A 19,114-nucleotide genomic window follows, 5' to 3' on the forward strand; every position below is an offset into this window, starting at 1 on the left:
TGTGTGGGGGGACATTCCCATTGCTGGAGATAGAGGAGGAAGAGGCCCCATCCTTAACCCTGACCTTTCACAGGATGCCTTGCCTGGAAGCAGAATCCAGAGCATCTTGGAGGGAGGGGTCACATGGCTGACACCTGACCAATCCACAGAAGCTGTCTTCCCTACTCAGTGTGATTGGCTAAAGTTTAGGCCCATGGCTAATCAGAGTCTAGTAGGTGAGTCCTCTATGTTGGAACCCTGGGGGGAGGCAGTTGCAGAGACAGTTGGTGCCTCTTGCAGTTGCTGAGACAGTTGGGGTCTTGTCATCTGAAAGGCAGAGCCAACACCTTCCTAAGTGGACAGAGTCTGGCGTAGAGGGCCATAGAGAGAGCTGTGAAATCAGGAGACATGATTTCTGTATCATCATCCCATCATCCAGCACCCAGCTCCAGCTATGCCTGAATCCTGCCACTGGACTCCTTAGTTTTGATTTTTTTTTTCTTCAGAATCAGGATTGCACTCAGGGCTTCACACTTGCTTAAGAATCACTCTACTGCATTTGAAAAATCTGTTATTTTGCTTTTTGCTTTTGTTTTTCAGAGTCTTGTGGTAACTGTACCTGGGATGGCCTCAAATCTGGGATCCTCCTTGCCTTTGCCTATGAGGTAGTTGAGAAGACAGGCATAAGTGACAATGCCAGGCAAGAGTATAATTTTACAGATCCTTATTCTACTTAGTTGGTTTGTTTAGTGGTCTGTCCCACTTTGAGTTGGATTTTATTCCAGTAGCCAACCAAAGTCAGCCTGTTCCTCCAGGTAAGGGATGAGCCAGGAGATGCAGGAACATGGACTTTGGCTAGATACCAGGACAGGCATCCCGGTTACAGTGTGGTGTGGGACTTCCAGTGCACGTGCCCTCAGGGCTCTAATGTGGAGCTTTAATTTGGAGGATTCAAGCAATGTCGGTGATGGCAAGCAGAGGCCAACTCACCAGTGTTCCCCCGAGAATGCTGTGATGATGAACCCAAATAAGGAAACAACCTGGACTGCACTGAAGGGACAAAAGTGAGGCTCATGAAAGGAAGAGCCAGACCAGAAAGAGCAGGTACAGAGCTATGGTATAGACCCAGTGTGTAGTCAAGAAAACTGTACACACTCTGGGGTGCCTGATATGTGGTCATCACATCATGTGGTCATGGTGACACTTCAAGGTATCCAACTGAAATGGAGGGGGCTGGTCTTTCCCATGGCCTGTTTTTCTTGTCCTTATTTCACTAGCTCCCCACATGCCTAGCATGACAATGAGTCATGTTCTTGTAACTTCCTGGATATCTTCCATTTGCTACTAGTCAGATAGCATGGTTGACCTGCTGCCTGGGTGAGGGTGAGGGTGATTGAGGTGGGAGTCTTCTGGGGACATCATGTAGGCCAGATTACCAAGCCTCCAACTCAGGATCAAGTAGGAAGGTGTTGGTCTGCAGTATCAAGGAAACTTCTAGTAGCATCTCAGAACATTAAATCTTTCATATGTAGAGCTCAGGGCGGTGTGAGTGCTGAGAGGCCTAGAGGTGGAAGCAAACAAGGCACACCGTTCTTCTGTCTGGGAGTCCTCCAGCTCTGCCAGACAGAAGTCTTACATGGTGAGGTCCTGAAGGTCTCTATGAGTTGCATTTTCTATGATGAAAAGTTTCCATTGATTTTGATGATCTAAAATAGATGGACTAAACTTTTCAGGACACTCCCTTCAGATGAAATGAGGAGAGGAGTTCGACTCCACTCTGTATATTCACAGCCTGGCCATGGAGAAGCTGTCTTGTCTAATGATCTGGAAAATTCTAGAAGGATCTGGGATTCTTCCTTTTTTCCCCCTCCCCCATCAGAGGAGGTGTTGTGGGATCCTGTCCCCTATGGCCACATTAATTCATTCTGCAAGAAATCCTAAAAGCAAAAATCAGTAACAGTGCCAGATGAAAAAAAAAATAAATTGCAAGACACACTTGAACACATTGTTGCCCTCCCAATTAAAATTGATAACCCAGCCATTTCCTGACTTAAGTTTGGCTTCCAAATTATAAAAAGGAGAGCCTGCTTGAGGGTCCTCCCATAATGGGTCCTCCCAAACAGAATTACTAAGGGAAATGCCATAAGAAACAGAAGAGATTCTCACCTTTTCAAAATTGTTAAAAAGTTTTTCAAATAGTTTTCATCGAGTGATTCTTCTTTTGTCATTGCAGTTGTGGTCCTCCTCTCTGAGATGGAGCTCAGGCACTGAGTGCCATCCTCCATATACCAGGGTAACTGAGATGTGGTGATCGCTCTGTGACCATGAATGAGACTCACAAAGGGATCTGTCCTGAGGGGAGGTAAGAAGAGAGAGGCTCAGTCTTTACTGTGACCTGGTTTTCTTGGCCTTATTTTACCAGTTCCCAATACCCAGCATCTCTTTCCTCCACTGGACCATGACAGTTATGCTCTTGTGACCTACTGTATGTTTTCCAGATGTCACAAGTCCGATGATGTATATGAGACAATCCCTGGGGGGATGAGGGAGGGGCAGGACAGAGGTTTGAGTTTGCTGGTGAAGTTGTGAAGATTAGAGGGTTTGATACCAAACTGCAAAGGCCAGCTTGTTGGCCTGAAGTATCAACGAACCTTCCAAATAGTGACATAGAGCACAAAAGCATTCAATGTAGTGCTCGTGATGGTGGGAGGGACGTGAAGTCCAGAGGCAGACACAGGAAAGATGCACGGTTCCTCTGGGAGTCTTCCAGCTCTTCCAGGCAGACATCTTCCACATAAGTGAGAAAGGATCCATCATTTTTTGAGGACACCAAGTAAGACTCAACACATTTGGATGATGTAAACTTTTCAAGATGTTCATTCTTCATGACCCAGGAGATTCTGCATGACTTTGGCATGATTTTCTTGGCAATCTACGTCCTTTTGAGTTGATGGAAAGTCTGTCAGGCCCAGGCTGCCTTTTTCTAATGAGGCTGAGGAAGCTATAATGGTCTGTGATTTCATCAGAGGAGATACTCCCTTGGGTCGGCTTTTAGGTCCATTGGTTGGCATTATGCACATAAATATATATGCAATCATGATTTGTCCTTTGAAAATGGCACTAGGGATGGCAAAAAAAAGAAGGCCCAACACAACTGGCCTGCTACACCTACTTGGTTTCTGCTCTCTGCTTCTTTAATCAGAACCAGTTCATTTCCTGTATCGTGGTTGTTTCTTTCGAGCAACATAATCTTAAAATACAAAAGGTAGCCACCCTCCTCCAACCTTGGTATTTGTCACTGCTAGTAACATAAATCACATGATCAGGTTGCCCTACAGGAATGGCATGTTTCTCTTGATGATTATGTATTTGGAAAAGTTTGCTGTCTCCTTGGGTCTCAGACAGAGGATACAGTCACTGTATGGAGTTGGTAATGCAGGAGTGATGTTCTGAGGATGAAATTGGAGGAATGGCTGCTTACTGAGTCATGAGAAGAGGTTGGAAACACATTGGGTTGTCTGGTGGGAAGGAAGTTTTCTGACCACATACCCTGTGTCAGTCTCTGAAGGCCAGGCTGTGGGTGGGAAGGAGGTTTTCCTAGCATGTATGCTGGGAGAATGTGGAACATGCTGATTTCTGCCTCCTCCTCACTGCTAGCCAGCTGGGGTGGGGGTGGCGTGTCTTTTTGATAGAGGGGGAAAGATTTAAGACTATGCTGAAAGCCTAAGTTGAAAACCAGGGTCTTACTTCTTTTCAGTCTGCATTGGGGATATCGCCGGCAAGGTGGCTCTTTCTCAATCCTTCTGCCTCGACTGCTTGTCATCTTCAGGCAGATGATGAGAGCCGAGGATGAGAACTTGAAGGTGTGAAGGACAGGCTCACTGGCTCTCTGCTTAGTGGACAGACAGACATAGAAGGCCATCTTGAGGGTCATAATGTGTCCCTGATGTGGGTGCTGAAGCTATATTCAGGGTGTCTGATTTGGAGCACGAGCTGCATGACTAAATTTTTCTCAACAGCCCAGGATCCAAATCTCTCATGTTTGTGTGATCTTCTAAACACTCTTAGGTGTTTGTGAGTTTGTGGAAGGCCAGTTTGACCTGGGCAAAGATGTTTCCCAATCATCTGGAGGAATCTATTGTCTGGGATTTCTTCTCATCAGAGGAGATGTTTTTGGCTTCAGTGTCTAGGTCAAGTTGTTTGGATGAAAGATAAGTGGGTGACAGTAAATTTGGTCTTCCTGAGACAATGGATAAGTTGTGTGGTATGATTTAATCATCCCACAGCCTCTATATATCTACAGATTACAGTATATCTACAAATATACACAAATAATAAAATTGGTTATTGGAAAATAACATTGCAATGGCTGTCAGCCCATTGCACTTACATGGTTTTTGTGTCAGGTTATGTGGTTTGTGCCTTTCATGGAAACTAGTTCACTTCAGAATTGTGATTATCTGCTTCCTGCTGGCAGGTAACAATATTCAGAGAAAAGAGATTATTGTCCTTATTACTCTCCTCAGGACTTTGGTGTTGTCTTGGTTCAAACCTTGGCATAAACCATAACGTTTTACTCAGGGGCTCAGATCTTTTGTTGACGTATTTGGGAGAATTTGCTGCTTCCTGGGAATCTGGTGAGAGGACATGGTCACCCCCATGGAGTTGCCAATAAAGAGCAAATTTTCTGCCAATTATGAGCTTTGGTAGACAGGCTGACCAATGGATAGTGAGCAGAGGCTGGGGACTCACTGTGGGGTTGTCCAATGGGGAGAGAGCTTTCTGACCACATACCCTGTGAGTACACAAGCTGCTTTCTGTGTCAAAGGGACAAGCCGTGTCCTTGCCATGGGCTTCTTTTTGGGGAGGGAGTATTGTGAGCATTTAACCTGGATGAATGTGTTGCTTCAAAGCCACGAGGTTCATGGGAACATGTGGGCAGCTTTAGGAACACAGGGAGAAGCAGTTCTAGAAATTGGTATCCTCCTCTTTAGTCCAGGCTGCACTGACATCACAGGCAAGATAGGCACTTTGGTGACCCTCTGTCTGCCTTGACTGTCATTTTTGTGCAGACGTTCATCTGAGGACAAGAACTTGAAGGTGTGCCTACCCGGATGGCTGGCTTTCCCTTTAGTGGGGAATCAGAGGTGGAAGGATCCTCTTCAGGGTCGTAAGATATATCCCCCGGAGCCCAGCCTTGACTTGTAAGTGCAGCAATTCCCATGGCAGTCAGGTTCAAAGTCATAACTACATGGATCCCTTGTGCATACTAACCCATCTTACATGTCATGGATACAGACTCCCTAGGGTGACTATTGGCAATATTTCTCACCTTGCCTGAGCCACAGGGTGCTATCATGTGGGCCTCTGCCTGGGACTGACAGTGAATAACTTTCAGATGGTGGTTTAACTTTTGTGAAAAGGTGAGATGGAGAATATCTTTACTGCATGGTGGCTAAAAACTGCCTGCAGGAAGTGGGAGTGAGTCTGTGAGCATGTTTATAGGATATCCTCTTGGCCTATTATAGTCTTCCTCCTCAAGAACTTTCTGGAGCACAGAGAAGGACTGTGCCAGACAAGATATTGCTCAGCTCTAACACCTGGTGTCTCACCTCGTGGTGGCCTCATATCTCTGTGCTACTGTGCCATTCCCACGGTACATGCATATGCAGTGCATATATACTTTCGCAAGAACATGTTTGGGGTCTCTTCCTTCTCTAAGTGACTGTCCTTCAGGTTATGGTCCAGAAGATCTTCCTGACTTTGAGTTTCCATGATGAGGAAATTTACTTTTGTTTTCAAACAGATGAAACAATTTGACCACATTTGTGTGATTCTGTTTTCATAACACTTCTGTGTGCATCTGGAGGGGGGGGCGGGGGATAGTGCAGTGTACTGCTTCATCTTTGGTAGGATTTTTCGCAGTCTTCTGGGCCACAGTCTGTTTGTGGGAATTTGTTTGTCCAGGGTGATGCTGCCTTATCCATAATCTGTAGAAACTTACAGCAATATGTGATTTGTTTTCTTCATTCACATCTGGTCTACTTCTGCTTTGTTGCCTCCTTAGCAGCAATACAAGTAACAATGCCAAATACACTAGAATTAAATACAAATTTAAATACCAACTTTGGTGTCCTCCCAATGACAATGCTAGTCAAATTCCAGCCTTTTATAGATTTAATTGTAACTAGGGAAACTTCATTTTGCCCTAATAATACCTTTGGTCAGGATTATCTTAGAGTAATATAGGCAATGAAAATAAATTAGATTCTTTTAAGAAATTGCTCAAATGCATTTAAAAATTTTTAACCATGGTGCTTCTAGGTCTTTTGTCATTGCAGTTTTGGTCCTTCTTTTGTTTCCTTCTGTGATAGGGCTCAGGCACTTGGGCGCCATTCTCACTTGGGCAGCGTGTATGTCTGAGGCCTAATGATCATCAAATGGTTATGATGGGACTCACAAAGGTATCCATCCTGAAGGAAGAGAGGGAGAGAGAGGTCTAGTCTTTCCCATGACATGGTTTTCTTGTCCCTACTTCACCAGTTCCCAATCCTCAGCATCTCTTTCCCTTACTTTGCTTGACCATGACAGAGGCATACTCTTCCCATCTCCTGGTTCGTCCCCATTTGCCCCCAGTCAGGCAGCATGCCTGTGTGAAGGGTGACGGACAGAGCAGAGATGAGACAACCATCAAGAGAGTCCAAAGCCCCCAAGGCCATCTCACTTAGGAACATGTTAGCCTGAAATATCAGAGAACTCTCTCAGAGTGGCTTTAGGCCACAAAGCATTGTCGTAACGTTCTTGATGATGTGAGTGTTGGGAGGTCCAGAAGTGGATCCAGAATCTCTTCTTCCAGAACTTCTGCTCTAGGAAGCTGTTGTCCAGGATAATAGTCACATGGTCTCTGCCACTTACATTTTCCAGGAAAAATTCCCATGGCTTTGATGATATGAAATAGATACTTCGATGACCATTTCATGAGACATGAAGGGGTCTGTTCTAGCTTTGGTATGATATTCTAGACTTAGCTGTCTTTGCAAATTTTACCAAACAAGGTGGCATTTCCAGTTGTCTAGAGGAAGCTATAAGGGTCTAATTTCTTCTCATCAAAGCGGGACAGTTTTTAATTCCATTTTTTGGGGGGGGGAATTACACATAAAGGTCACTTAGCAAAATTTGTCTTTCTGATGTGAGATATGTCAAGAAGAATTATTTAATCATCCTATAGAAATAGATATATGTACATCTTGTGTTGTGCCCTGTTGGTATGTACAGTACAAATAAGATCTGTCACTTGAAAAATGACCTTAGTGGTGAGATACATATTTTAAAGAATAGCATCATAATTACCCTGCCTTCAGTTACTTAGTGTCTCTGCTGTCTGCCCTTTTCATTGGAACCACTTCATTCTTGAATTGTGTTGCTTTCCTTCCTGACAACAGGTAACTATGTAGATTACAGGAAGTGATTGAGACAGTTACCCTCCTGGGACCTGCCACTTGTTACAAGTAGATTCTTGGCCCATGAAGACTTTTGCATTTGGCTTATTACTACCTGGGGATTGGTGCTTCTTCTAGTGTTGTATTTGAGGGAACTTGCTGCTCCCCAGGACTCTGGTGAGGACATGGTCACTCCATGGAATTGCTTAGCTAGGAGTGGCTTTTATGTCATGAGTAGAGGCTGGGGACCTTGCGTGGTGTTTGCTCAGTGGGAAGAGAGTTTTCTGGCCACCCACTTGTGAGTTTCAGTGCTGTTCTCCGTGTCAACAGCGCAAGGATGTGTCCCCACTGAGGGCTTTCTCAGTGGGCTGTGTGTCTTCTAGGCATGTTCTCTGGAGAAAACATGAGGATAGCTCAGCACACCCACTACTACTACTCATGGAAGGGGTCCAGGAGTCCCAGGGAGCAGGTTCAGAATCCCACTAGGAAGCCATACTAGAAATTGGCGTCCTTATCTTCTGCCTGGACAACTTGTCACCCTCAGAAGTTCGTGATCTGAGAAGAACTTGAAGGAATTAAGGGTAGACATCCTGGCTATGATGGGGAATGGGTGGCTACAGAGCTGTGAAATGGTTCCATAAGACATATTTATCCAGAGCTTGTCCTTAATTTGGAAGGTTGAGCTGCCCCCTGGCCCACCTCCACACCAGATATCTGGGTTTGGAACATGAATTACGTTTTCTCTATAGCAGAGATTCTGAATCTCTTGGGCACAAAACTGTATGTCCTCCATCCTGGCCACATTCTCCCTTAGATGAATATTGGTGAGTACCTCTCACCGTCATTTAGCCATGGTTGCCCTATTATGTGATGTCATGTGGGCTTCCCACTTGGTTTTGTGTCAGTCTCTGCTCTCTTCCCTCTTTGTTGCAACTAGTCCATATATGAATTGTGGTAGTTTCTTTCCAGCTGGCAAGTAGTAACATAGTCTTAGAATACACCATGAGGCAACCATTCTAGTTACCCTCTTTCAGCCTTCAGTCTTGTCTCGGTACAACTTTGGCTCTAACCCTTGGGTTTTCCCCCGGGAGTGGATGTTTTTCCTGATGACATATTTAGGAGAACTTGAGATTCTCTGGGCCTTTGGTAGCAGACTCTGTCCCCACATGAAGGTGCCCAGTTGAACAGACATTTTTCTTCTGGTGATGGACTTTGGGAAGACAAGGCTGATCACTGAATCATGAGTAGAGACTGGGGAACTACCTTTCAAGTTGCTCAGTGGGGAGAGAGTTTTCCGACCACATAAACCGGGGATGGAGAAGGCATTTGAGATAATGCCCTGTTTTCTGTCTCATATCCACCACTACTCATATAAGGGGTTCATGGATCTTGGGGCAGGTGCAGGACCATACTAGGAGGTGATGCTGGGAATTGCCACCCTCATCTTCAGAATGAGTTGATGTATCACAGGCCAGCTGGCTCTTTTGTTGTGACCTTTTTGCCTTGGCTTGTCATTCCCAGGCAGATGTGGATGCATTCAGGGTAGACACATGAGTTCTTTTGTTCATGATGGGGGTGTGTGTATGGGGGGAGGGAGAGAAGTAGATGGTACCTATTGGAGGTCAACAAGGTGCATCTAGGTGCCTGTCCTTTCATAGGCGGTGAAGCTATACCAATGGGGGTTGGGTTTATGATATGAAGACAATGTGACTGTCATCTCACTGGAATCACTGAGAGACTGGATAGCTGGGAAACTGGACTCAATGTATGGAGAACTTGGCTCTGGAGATGGGTAGAACTTATAATCTCCCTAGAATGACTGTGGGTGACATTTGTCCCCTTTGTGGAGTCAGGGGTTCCTCATCATATATTATAATGTGAATGAACCATTCCCAGATGATGTTTGAACTTACACGGATAGGTGAGATGAATTGTGTTTGCTGTCCACTGGAGACTGCTGTACAGCTTTCAAACGTGGCCTCCAGAAAGTGGGAGTGAGCCTGTGTGCATGTCATCTAGGACAGTCCCTCCGATCCATCATAGTCTTTACCTCCCTAAAAAAGATTCTGGGGGCACAGAATGGAATCGTGTGACACAAAATGACTGGTTTCTGCTTGGTGCCAATCTTGGCACTAAGCCCGAGATCACCTTTCTTGACATGGCCTTTGCCACGCACCCTCATGCTTTCCAGCCTCAGATCTCGGCGTTCTGATAGTAGTAACTCAGAGCACATGTATTTGGCAAGACCTTTTCTAGGACTATTCCTCTTCTAGGTAGCTGTCCTCCAAGGTTACAGTCCCAAAAGGCTACCATGAATTCCATTTTCAATGATGACAAAGATATTTCCAGGGTTTACATTTCAATCAGATCTCTTGGGTGGTGAAAAAGTTCCTTGATGTTCATTTCAGATAAAGTGAGGGAGGAGTTATGCTCTACCTTTGGCAGGATGTGCATAAGCCACCTGCGCCCTGACTCATTGATGGCAGGCCCTTTAGCCACAAAGATTCTGCCTTGTCCAGTGGTCTGGAGACATTTCTAATGTTATGGGATTTCTTGTCATCACGCTCAGGTTCTGCATTGTTCCCTTTCCAATTCTTTTGCTACAAATCCTCACAAGCAAGTAGCCATGCTAGGTAAATAAAAATTGTATTAAAAATTAAAAGACTTAAAATAGTCACTTGGCCCTATGTAACCTGATGCCCACGGGTTTCTACTTATAACAAGGAGAAATATATGGCCCTAACATTAAATGTATCAATCATAATTATTACCCTAAAATGCTGTATGCAATAATAACTAGCTTTTAAATTTTAACCATAATAATTCTAAGCCTTTTGTCATTAGAGTTTTGGTCCTTTCCTTGCCTCTGTCTGTGACAGGGCTTAGGCACACTCAATGCCATCCCCAAAATATGGTAATCACCATATAGCTGTGATGAGACTCACAAAGGTATCTACCACTCAGAAGAGAGTGATCTAGTCTTTGCCATGACATGGTTTTCTTGTCCTTACTTCACCAACTACTAATACCCAGAATCCCTACCCCCATCTCATAGATAACAATGATTGAGTCATGTCTGTGGGAGCCCTTGGCTATCCTTTATTCACCCTAAGTCAGGCAGCACACCTGAGCTGCAGCCTGAGTGAAAGGTGAGAGACAGGGATAGAGCCAAGTCTGTTGTGGAATGGATGAAGGCCAGAGAATTTGTAACCAAAGTCCAAAGTCTAGGTCACTTAGGAGGGGGTTGGACTAAAGTTTCAGAGAACCCTCCCTGTAGTGGCTTAGAGCACAACACATTCAGTGTAGTTTCATGATCACAGAAGTGACAAGGTCCAGAGGGAGACACTAGGAATATTCTATGACTTGTATTTTCTATGAAGGGCAAGTTTCCATGGTGTTGATAACAGGGAATAGACTGGTCGGTCACATTTGGATGATCTGAACTTGTCTTTATTCCCACTTCATATAATGTAAGAGGTACTGGTCAAACTTTGGCATGAGATTATGGCAACATGGGTCTTTGTGAGTTTGTGGTAGGCCAGTTTAACCTCAGCAAAGTGCCTTTCCCAATGGTTTAGAAGAACCAGTAATGGTCTGCGATTTTTCTTTCCTCAAAGGAGGTTTTCCTGAGGTCTATGACTAGTTCAACTTATTTGCATTAGCCATGATTGGGATTCAGTGTGGTTTGTCTTATAGTGACAGGTAAGTTGAGAATGATTTCATTATTCCACACTTATGGATAAATATGAAGCTTGCATTCTGCCCATATGCACTTAGGATCTGTCATTTGAAAATGACATTCATTATGACACAGGCAAAATACAGTGCCATTGCTGGCCCACCACTCATTCATACCTGCTCTCGTCACTGTTGCTTCTGTCCACTCCTTCCCACTTGTAAACAAGTTCATTTCTAAATGAGGGTGGCGTCTTCCCTTCTCATAGCTAGCTACACAATCTTGTAATTAAAAAAACAAAAACAAAAAAACACAGTTGTTGGCCTGCTCTAGCCTTAGGTGTTGTCATGAATAGAACATTGGTTCCCACTGTGGGATTGTCCCTTGAGGGTAGATAGTTAGGCTGTTGGGCATTTGGGTGAAATTATTGGTTCCTTGGTTTCATGGAGGGACACAGTCAGATCATGAACTTGCCTAGTGAGGAGTGACATTCTTTCCATTGAGGTCCCTTGACAAAACAGTCTGATGGCTGGATCAGGAGGAGAGGATGCAGACACACTATGGGCACTATGGGGTTGCCTGGTCAGGAGTAAGTTTTCTGGCCACACCCAGTGTTCCTGTGATACAGGGACATGCTGTGGCCCCTGCAGTGACATTTGGTATGAGAGGGGTTGTTGTGTGAGCTTTTGTCCTGGCAGACATGCAGACTTATATCTCACACCCACAGCATCTCAGCCAGGGGTGAGGTGGAAGGGACAGAAACAAGAGGACAGCTTTAGGACCACATGAAGAGGCTTTGCAGCATTGGCCTATCACCAGCAAGGTGGGCTCTGTCCATGTCCCTTCTGCCTTGATGTTTGTCATCTTCAGGCAGATGTTGATGTGAGGATGAGAATGTGAAGGTGTGTCAAGCACAATCACTGACTTTCCTCTTCCTAGGGAGACAGAGGTGGAAGGGTCCTTTTGGGGGTCATAGTGTGTATCCCATAGATGTCTTTCCCTCACATGGGTATCTGGTGTAGCCCGCTAGCTGTGTGACTTGTCAGCTCACTGGATTGTCTCAATAGTGGAGAACCTGGATCTCTTGTGAGGTGTGGGACTCCCATGGCACAGGTAATGGTCACAGCCTCCCTAGAGTAAGCATGGCCGCAGGTTTCACCTTGTCTGAGCCAGCACTGCTGCCATGTGGGCCTCTGCCTGAGAGCGACAGGGGAGAACTCCCAGATGACAGTTGAACTTGTGCAAAAAGGTGAGAGGGAATGTCTACACTGTATGCTGGCAGACGCTGCCTCCAGGAGGGGGAGGGAACCTGTGAATTTGTCTATGGGACAGATATCAAGGGAGGGCTTATCACATGCTTCACCTGCAAAAACTCCTGTGGCTCAGAGTGGGCTGTGCCAGACATGATGTCATGATAATGTTCAGCTCCAGCAGTGGCACTCAGTGCCCAGGACTCTGGGGTTCACCAAGATACCTAGTGGCTTCAGATGTCTGCACTCCTCTGCCTGGAGCTGGGCACTGCATTCTGCAGCCTGGTGTCCAGGCTTCTCCTCCCCTAGCTGACCATCCTACAAGCTATGGTCTGGCAGGTCTGCTTGGCTTCCAATCCCCAGGGTGAGGTATGGGTTGCCAGTGCTTTCAATTACGTGGGATGACTTGATCACATTTGGGTGGTCCCAGGTTTTCCAAATGCTTGCTTGAGAGGAAAGGTGCTCATTTTGCTCAGCATTTGGCACTTAGGTTTTGGTCAGTTGGTTGGAATCCATCTGTCCATGCTGACACTGTCTTGTCCTGGTGTGGAGAAGCCTCGAATGATGGGACTCTTTTCCTCTTTTCCTTCCGTGTCCAGTTTTTCCGTTGACTCCTCACTTCATTCACTAGAAATAATCCTCAGTATCCATGCCTAGAACAATGCCAGGTAAAGAAAAATGGGAAGAAAAAAAGAAAGGTAAAGGAATGGTTTAGGACATTGGTATATTCCCAATTCAAATGATGAGTCATTTCAGCCCCTTTCCAAATAATGACCACTTTCCTGCCCTTAAAAAGGAGATCCTGAAGGTCCTAACATAAGATGGTCCACTACAATTATTAACCTGAAGTGCTGTAGGCAATGACAAGAACCAGTCTTTTCTGACAAATGTGAAACTGTGCTTTAAAATGTAAACTATGGCATTCTATGTTTGTGTCTGGTAGTTATGGTCCTTTTCTTGTTTCTCTGATGGAGCTCAGGCATTTGGTGTCATCCACAGTGCACAGTGTGTGTCTGAGGCTGGAGGATCAGAGTGTGGTTGTGACCAGACTCACCCTGAAGGGAGGTAGGGAGAGAGAGGCTTAGTCTTCCCCTTTGCCTTATCCTTCCTTCCCAGGGTCCCAATGGTCACATCCCTTCCCCTTATTGGACAATGATGGGGGCGTGTCCTGCTGAGGTCTTGGGCATTCTCCCCCATTAGCCACAGTCAGCATGCATGAGCTGCTACCTGGTTAGGGTACAAGGAGGAACGTCAGCAGGGCACTCAGTCCCCTGGGGAAGTAGCAAACACTAGGGCATTTCTAAGCAAGTCTCAGAGGCCTGGCTTACTCAGGAACTGGTTGGCTGGAAATATCAGTGAACTCTTCTCATAGCAGCTAAGAGCACAAAAACTTTCGGTGGAGGGTTCATGACCATATGAGTGATGGAAGGTGCAGAGGTGGCAGCAAGAAGACCCACAGTTTCTTCTTCTCCCAGTTCTGCAACAAGCCCAGGCTTCCACCATCTTGGGTAAAGTCCATAAGGTCTCCATGATTGCATTTTCTGTGGGAGGAGAAGTGGCCATGCTTCGTGCTGTCACAGTTGGATGAACTCAACTTGTTGTGTCTATTTCACTTGATTTCAAGGATTCTGCTCTAACTTTAATATGATTTTCTTGACAACTTGGGTGTTTGTGAGTGAGTAGCAGGCCAGTTTGACCTCACCATACCTCAGTCGAGCCCTTCCGTAATGGTCCAGAGGACCATGTTTTGGTCTCATGTCCTCTCAATCACAGGAGGTTTCTTAACATTCACTTCAGCTTCATCTGTTGACATAACACCAATGACTTTCCAGTGTGGTGGCTGTGTTACAGAGAATGATGCCATTGTCCTATGGGGTATAGATATGTGTCATCCTTGTACTATGCCACCTATTAGATACAAGTGTGAGGTGCTACTTGGAATGACATTAGTTGTGACAAAGATGGAATCAAGTGCAGAAGCATAGTGACCCCAACGTTCCTCCCTGCTGTTTGGTTGGTTTTGCTCTGTCTACTCCTTTCATTAGAACAGATTCATTCCTGAAACGTGGTGGTTTCTTTCCTGCCAGTAGTTAATGATAACACTGATCATCCTGGTCACTGTTTTCTGGTTTCAAGTCATGTCATGGACAAAACCTTAGCTCACACAGTTGGGTTGTCCCCTGAGAACTGGTGATTGTCGTGACACACACAATTACAGACAATGTCACAGCATTGGGAGAGCTTGCAGCTGTCTGGGTCTTGAGTAGGAGACTTAGCCACTCTCTGAAGTGGCCCCAGTGTGGAACGGGTGCCCAGCGTAGGCTCCCATGCAGAGGGAATGTGTGAGCTGTTTTTTTTTGTTGTTAGTTTTCAGGCTACGGTTTATGTCACAGGGACTGGGCTTGGTCCCACCAGCAACTACCCATGTGGAGACAGTTTCCTCAGCAGGTCCTGTGGGAGAACATCCAGGCAGTTCTGGCTGACACTCGGGCTAGGATGTCCCTGGGACTCAGCAGGGAATGTGATGACCACACAGAGAGAGACCATGCTGGAAATGGGTGGCCTCCTCTTTTGGCTCCATTGAGGTAGTTCCCTCGTGGTGGTTCTTTTCCTACTCTTCTGCTTTGGCTGCTTTTTATTCCCAGGTGGCTCCCGATTTAAGAAATAAAAGTGGAGAAAGGCACATTCAGTGGCATTCATCATCTCCACCCAAGTCAGAGGTGCTGCCAAATGTGGTGTCAGCCAGCTGATGCATGATCTTGACAGGAGAGAGTTTCCTGTTACCACAGTGTCTGGGTTTGACCTGAACTATGGTGCCATTACCTAATCAAGTTTTCCGTATGCAGAGAGTCCATGTCTCTTCTGCAGAATGATGCCTGTCCTATGTCACGGCCACCTGTGACTGTTTCTGCTCTTGGGTGGGGCACAACTACCCCATCTTGGGCTATACATGGGCTTTTACTTGGTGTCTTCGGTTAGTAATTGATTAATGATGTCTGAACTTGTGCAGAAAGGGAATCTGAAAGTTTCCATGTTGGAAACCACTGTTCCAGCTGTCAAAAGCTGCCTCCAGAAAACAGAAGATCCCATGTGATCATGTTATATAGGAGAAACCACAGGCTGCACATATCAGCCACAGGCCCATTACACACTGTACCTGGGAATAATTTGGGGGCAATCAATAGTTCGTTGTCACAGAAGGTGTCTAGATTCTGCTTATCTCTACACTTAATTGTAAGCCAAGGTCACTAGACTTGACACTGCTTCCTGTGTCTAACAAAATGCTGTCTAGTTTCAGCACAGTATTTTCCTATGCCCTTCTCACGGCAGTACCGCCAGCCATAATGAGCTACAGAAATACTATCCCAGAAACTTCCACCACGGCATGGGAGATGGGAGTCTTCAGGACTCCACTTTCCTTTGGTGAGAAATATTTTCCCTGTGTTTCAATTCTATAGATCAACTTGGTCACATTCGAGTGCTCCAACTATTTCCTGATGCTTCCTTCCAATGGAAGGTGGGAAAGGGATTCTGCTCTAACTTTGTCAAGCTTTTCAGTGTCTCCATGGTCTTCATGATTTTGTAGTGGGCCATTTTGAGTTTAAGGACCACTTTTTTTTCCCTATAGTCTGGAGGATCCTGGATTTCTCCTTGTCTGAAGATGTGTTCTTGGGTTCCTGCCTCGTCCACTTCTATCTTCATTCCTAGCAAATCCTCCATATCAACACCATAGATAAAGGTCAGGAAAATGAAAATTCCATAGAACATTTAAGTTGCATGCTTTACATTTTGGAGTCATTCCAATTATAGCAGTAATGAAGGGCTTTGCAGATTGGTTGAAGATCTTTTTGTAACAATGATAGCTTGGTGGTTCTACGCTAATGTTGCCAATCATAATTACTAACATTAAGTTTGGATGCAACAAAACAACTGACTGTTAGCCAATTTCTAACGCGTTTTGGTTTTCCTTAGCATTGTGATTATGGCTATTCTTAGTTATTTGTCATTTCAGTTATGATTCTTCTCTGGAGTGTCTTGTCAGAATCACAGTGGATGCCTCTAGAAAGTACTTCTTTGGAAACAGTTATCCTTTCAAGTAATCTCATTTATTAGGTTTGTTTGTAGTGTCCTTATACAGCTCTCTAAGTGTTGTCTGTTGACATTCAGCAAATGCACAGCTTCTACCAACAGCAGCAGAGCAACATTTTTGACCTGTTCAGATATCACCTGTAGAGCAGACATCATTAGATGTGCTTCAGGTAAGCTCAGGCTAAGAGATTCTTCTTCTAAGCCTCTTTGTTGCTCAAATTTGGCCAAAACCAAAGCAAAGTCTTCCCGGCAGATTGTCACGTGACCAGTGTGTCCTTCCTCTGTGACAGAGGATCACAGAAGAGCAATGAGGACATGTTTTCCTGGCAATGAGGAAAGACCCACTAGGACAAATCTCATCCCAATGTGGAGGGGGGGGCAGGAGAGGGGGAGTATCAGGAAAGGCATCCTCAGGCTGGCTAACCAGTGGATATCTTCAGAGGACACCATTTAGAGATAGATAATTTGCACAAGAACTCTTATACAGTTATCTGACTTCCCTAGTAGAGTCACTGATGCCAGCCCTTCCCATGTCACTAAGGCTGAGTTGCTATCAAGCATTGTTTCGTAAGTATGACTGCCTGGTGCTAAAGCCAAAGCCCATGTTGTATATGTGGTCTCCCATGCAGCTGTCCCAGGCCTCCCACCTTGCCTCTCTAGCATCTGCTGTTCCTGTAGCACCAAGAGAAACCCAGATGGCCTCCCAGTGTCTAGGCATCGACAGGCTCTTAGAAACAAGAGGGCTGTCCAACAGATCCCTCTGTTCATATGCCTAGGACTGGGCACAGGGGCACGTGTGACAACTGGGTCTTCCTCCCTGGTCTATGAACACTTGTCCCTAGAGGTGCCCTAGACTCTGTAGCACACATCAATCCCCTAGCAGCCATGATTCTGCAGAACAAGAAGGCTTTTCTTAGTCCCACTGCCACCCAGGGGTTACCTGTAAAACTCTTTGGAGAGCTGGTGGATTAGGGGTGGGGAGGAAGGGGAGATGCAGTCTAACATTCCCAAGTGAACTCACCAGGCCTCTGAACCTTGATAATCATCTCTCCAGGATGGATCTCTTGGGGAAGCTCCTGCCCATGGGTTTCCTGATTCATCTTCCTCAGGACCTTCTGTTTCTCTCTTACTTTTCCTTACTGGACTGTGCATCCTTTGTTTTCTCACTGTGCCTTTCCTCTTATTTCCAGGCCTCACAAGCACAGATGATGTTACAGCATTGATTGCAAGCAGTGCCCTCCAGTGAGTGGCCCTGTGCCCCTCACCCACCTGACCACGGTTCTGTATAGTCTTATTCCAGAGCTCCCTTAGGACCTGCCATGGCCTCCCAGACTCCCCCAAAACCCTCTGCCAGAACAACAAATAAACAGGCAGGGACATCTCTACAGCCCTGCCCAGCTTGAAGCAGTTCCAAGAAGATGAGACCTCCGCCCCACTTGAACCAGCACTAGTTTTGTTGTTCTGTCAGGGAGTTGGGGTTATGGAGAAAAGTCCCTCTTTTGTGGGGCAGCAGAGGGCATGGTAGAAATAAAATGCCAAGGACCAGGTGGGATGAGGAAGTAAGGGCTGAGCAGGCGACACATTCCTACTCCTGAGCAGCTCAAAACAGGTCCAAAGAAGAAAGAAGCCATCCCAGAATGCTTAGTGACTGCGGTGAAAATCTATCTCCGGCCTCATTAGGGCAGCTGGGATGTTTCTTTTGTTAGGCTGCTCACAGCCTTCATAGCAGAGGTCTCAATAAACCTTGCTTTTTCTATTATGCCATCTCCAGAAATAATTTTTTAACCAAAATCTATGATATTCCCATCTCTCTGTACCCTACACAGCTTCCTGAAAGCCACCCTCCTGATAGCTCTCCACCTCCTGGACATAAGTCCCATGTGTCTGGCGTCTACCCAGTTCTCTGACCTCTCCCTGCTTCTCTGACTACCACACACCTCCCACGAATCCTCCCAGTTTCCTGACCCCTCCTCCCCTCCATGTCTCTACCTACCTAAGTCCTCTCAACCTTACAGAATCTGCGCCCTCTCTTTCATCCCCTCCATTTCCACACCTCCTTTGTACCTCACTGACCTTCCTCACTTTCCTGATCAATACCCATCTTCTTGACCCTGTTCCCTTTTTGAGTGCCCCACTTCACCCCACTCTCCTCCTGAGCCCTGTCATCCTGGGCCTACTTCCCTCACACCTTCCCAAAGTCCTTAATTCCTCTCTAGCTCCCTGACCTCCTTGACCTGTGGGTCTTTTCCTGGCCTCCCTGAGATCTAAATGTGATAAAAATGGGGAAAGAGTACACTTTCCCAGAGTGGGAATGTCTGTTCCTGTTGCAATCCTGTGTGGATATGGGACCTCAACTTCTTTAGCCTTTCCGCTTGGACTCAACACCCTTCACTCCAGGGAGCTGGAGAGACTTCAGCCATGGACCTGTGCATCCTCATTGGTTGCCCTTTAATGGAGGTGTCCAGGTTTTGAGACTGCGCAGTTAACAGGTCTGTCTCTAGCAGATATATGACCAAACTGAATGATGCAGTCACTAGTTATGTAAATAAATCTAGTAAATTTCCTCCCAATTCTCTTTTTTATTCTTCTACAAACTTTAATACACCAGGGAGCCTCCAAGCTGATAACCAGAGAGGGAGATTGAGGACAGATTAAGGGCTCCATCGTCAGCAGCCAGACAT

The 19,114-nt window shown here is 45.8% G+C and overlaps 1 long non-coding RNA gene across 2 annotated transcripts; it reads left to right on the forward strand.

The window, feature by feature from the left end:
* The first annotated feature begins 270 nt into the window (after window positions 1–270).
* On the forward strand, window positions 271–17,913 carry LOC150065315 (uncharacterized). Of its 2 annotated transcripts, XR_016534940.1 has the most exons (5): window positions 271–685; window positions 928–1,083; window positions 2,213–2,341; window positions 15,973–16,603; window positions 17,624–17,913. It is a non-coding gene; the product is annotated as an uncharacterized LOC150065315 (long non-coding RNA). The 2 variants fall into 2 exon arrangements; XR_016534939.1 differs by having other exon boundaries at window positions 271–1,083.
* The last annotated feature ends 1,201 nt before the right edge of the window (window positions 17,914–19,114 follow it).

The sequence above is a fragment of the Megascapheus bottae genome, chromosome 3, assembly GCF_031878675.1.
Source record: "Megascapheus bottae isolate mThoBot1 chromosome 3, mThoBot2.hap1, whole genome shotgun sequence".
Classification (NCBI taxonomy): domain Eukaryota; kingdom Metazoa; phylum Chordata; class Mammalia; order Rodentia; family Geomyidae; genus Megascapheus; species Megascapheus bottae.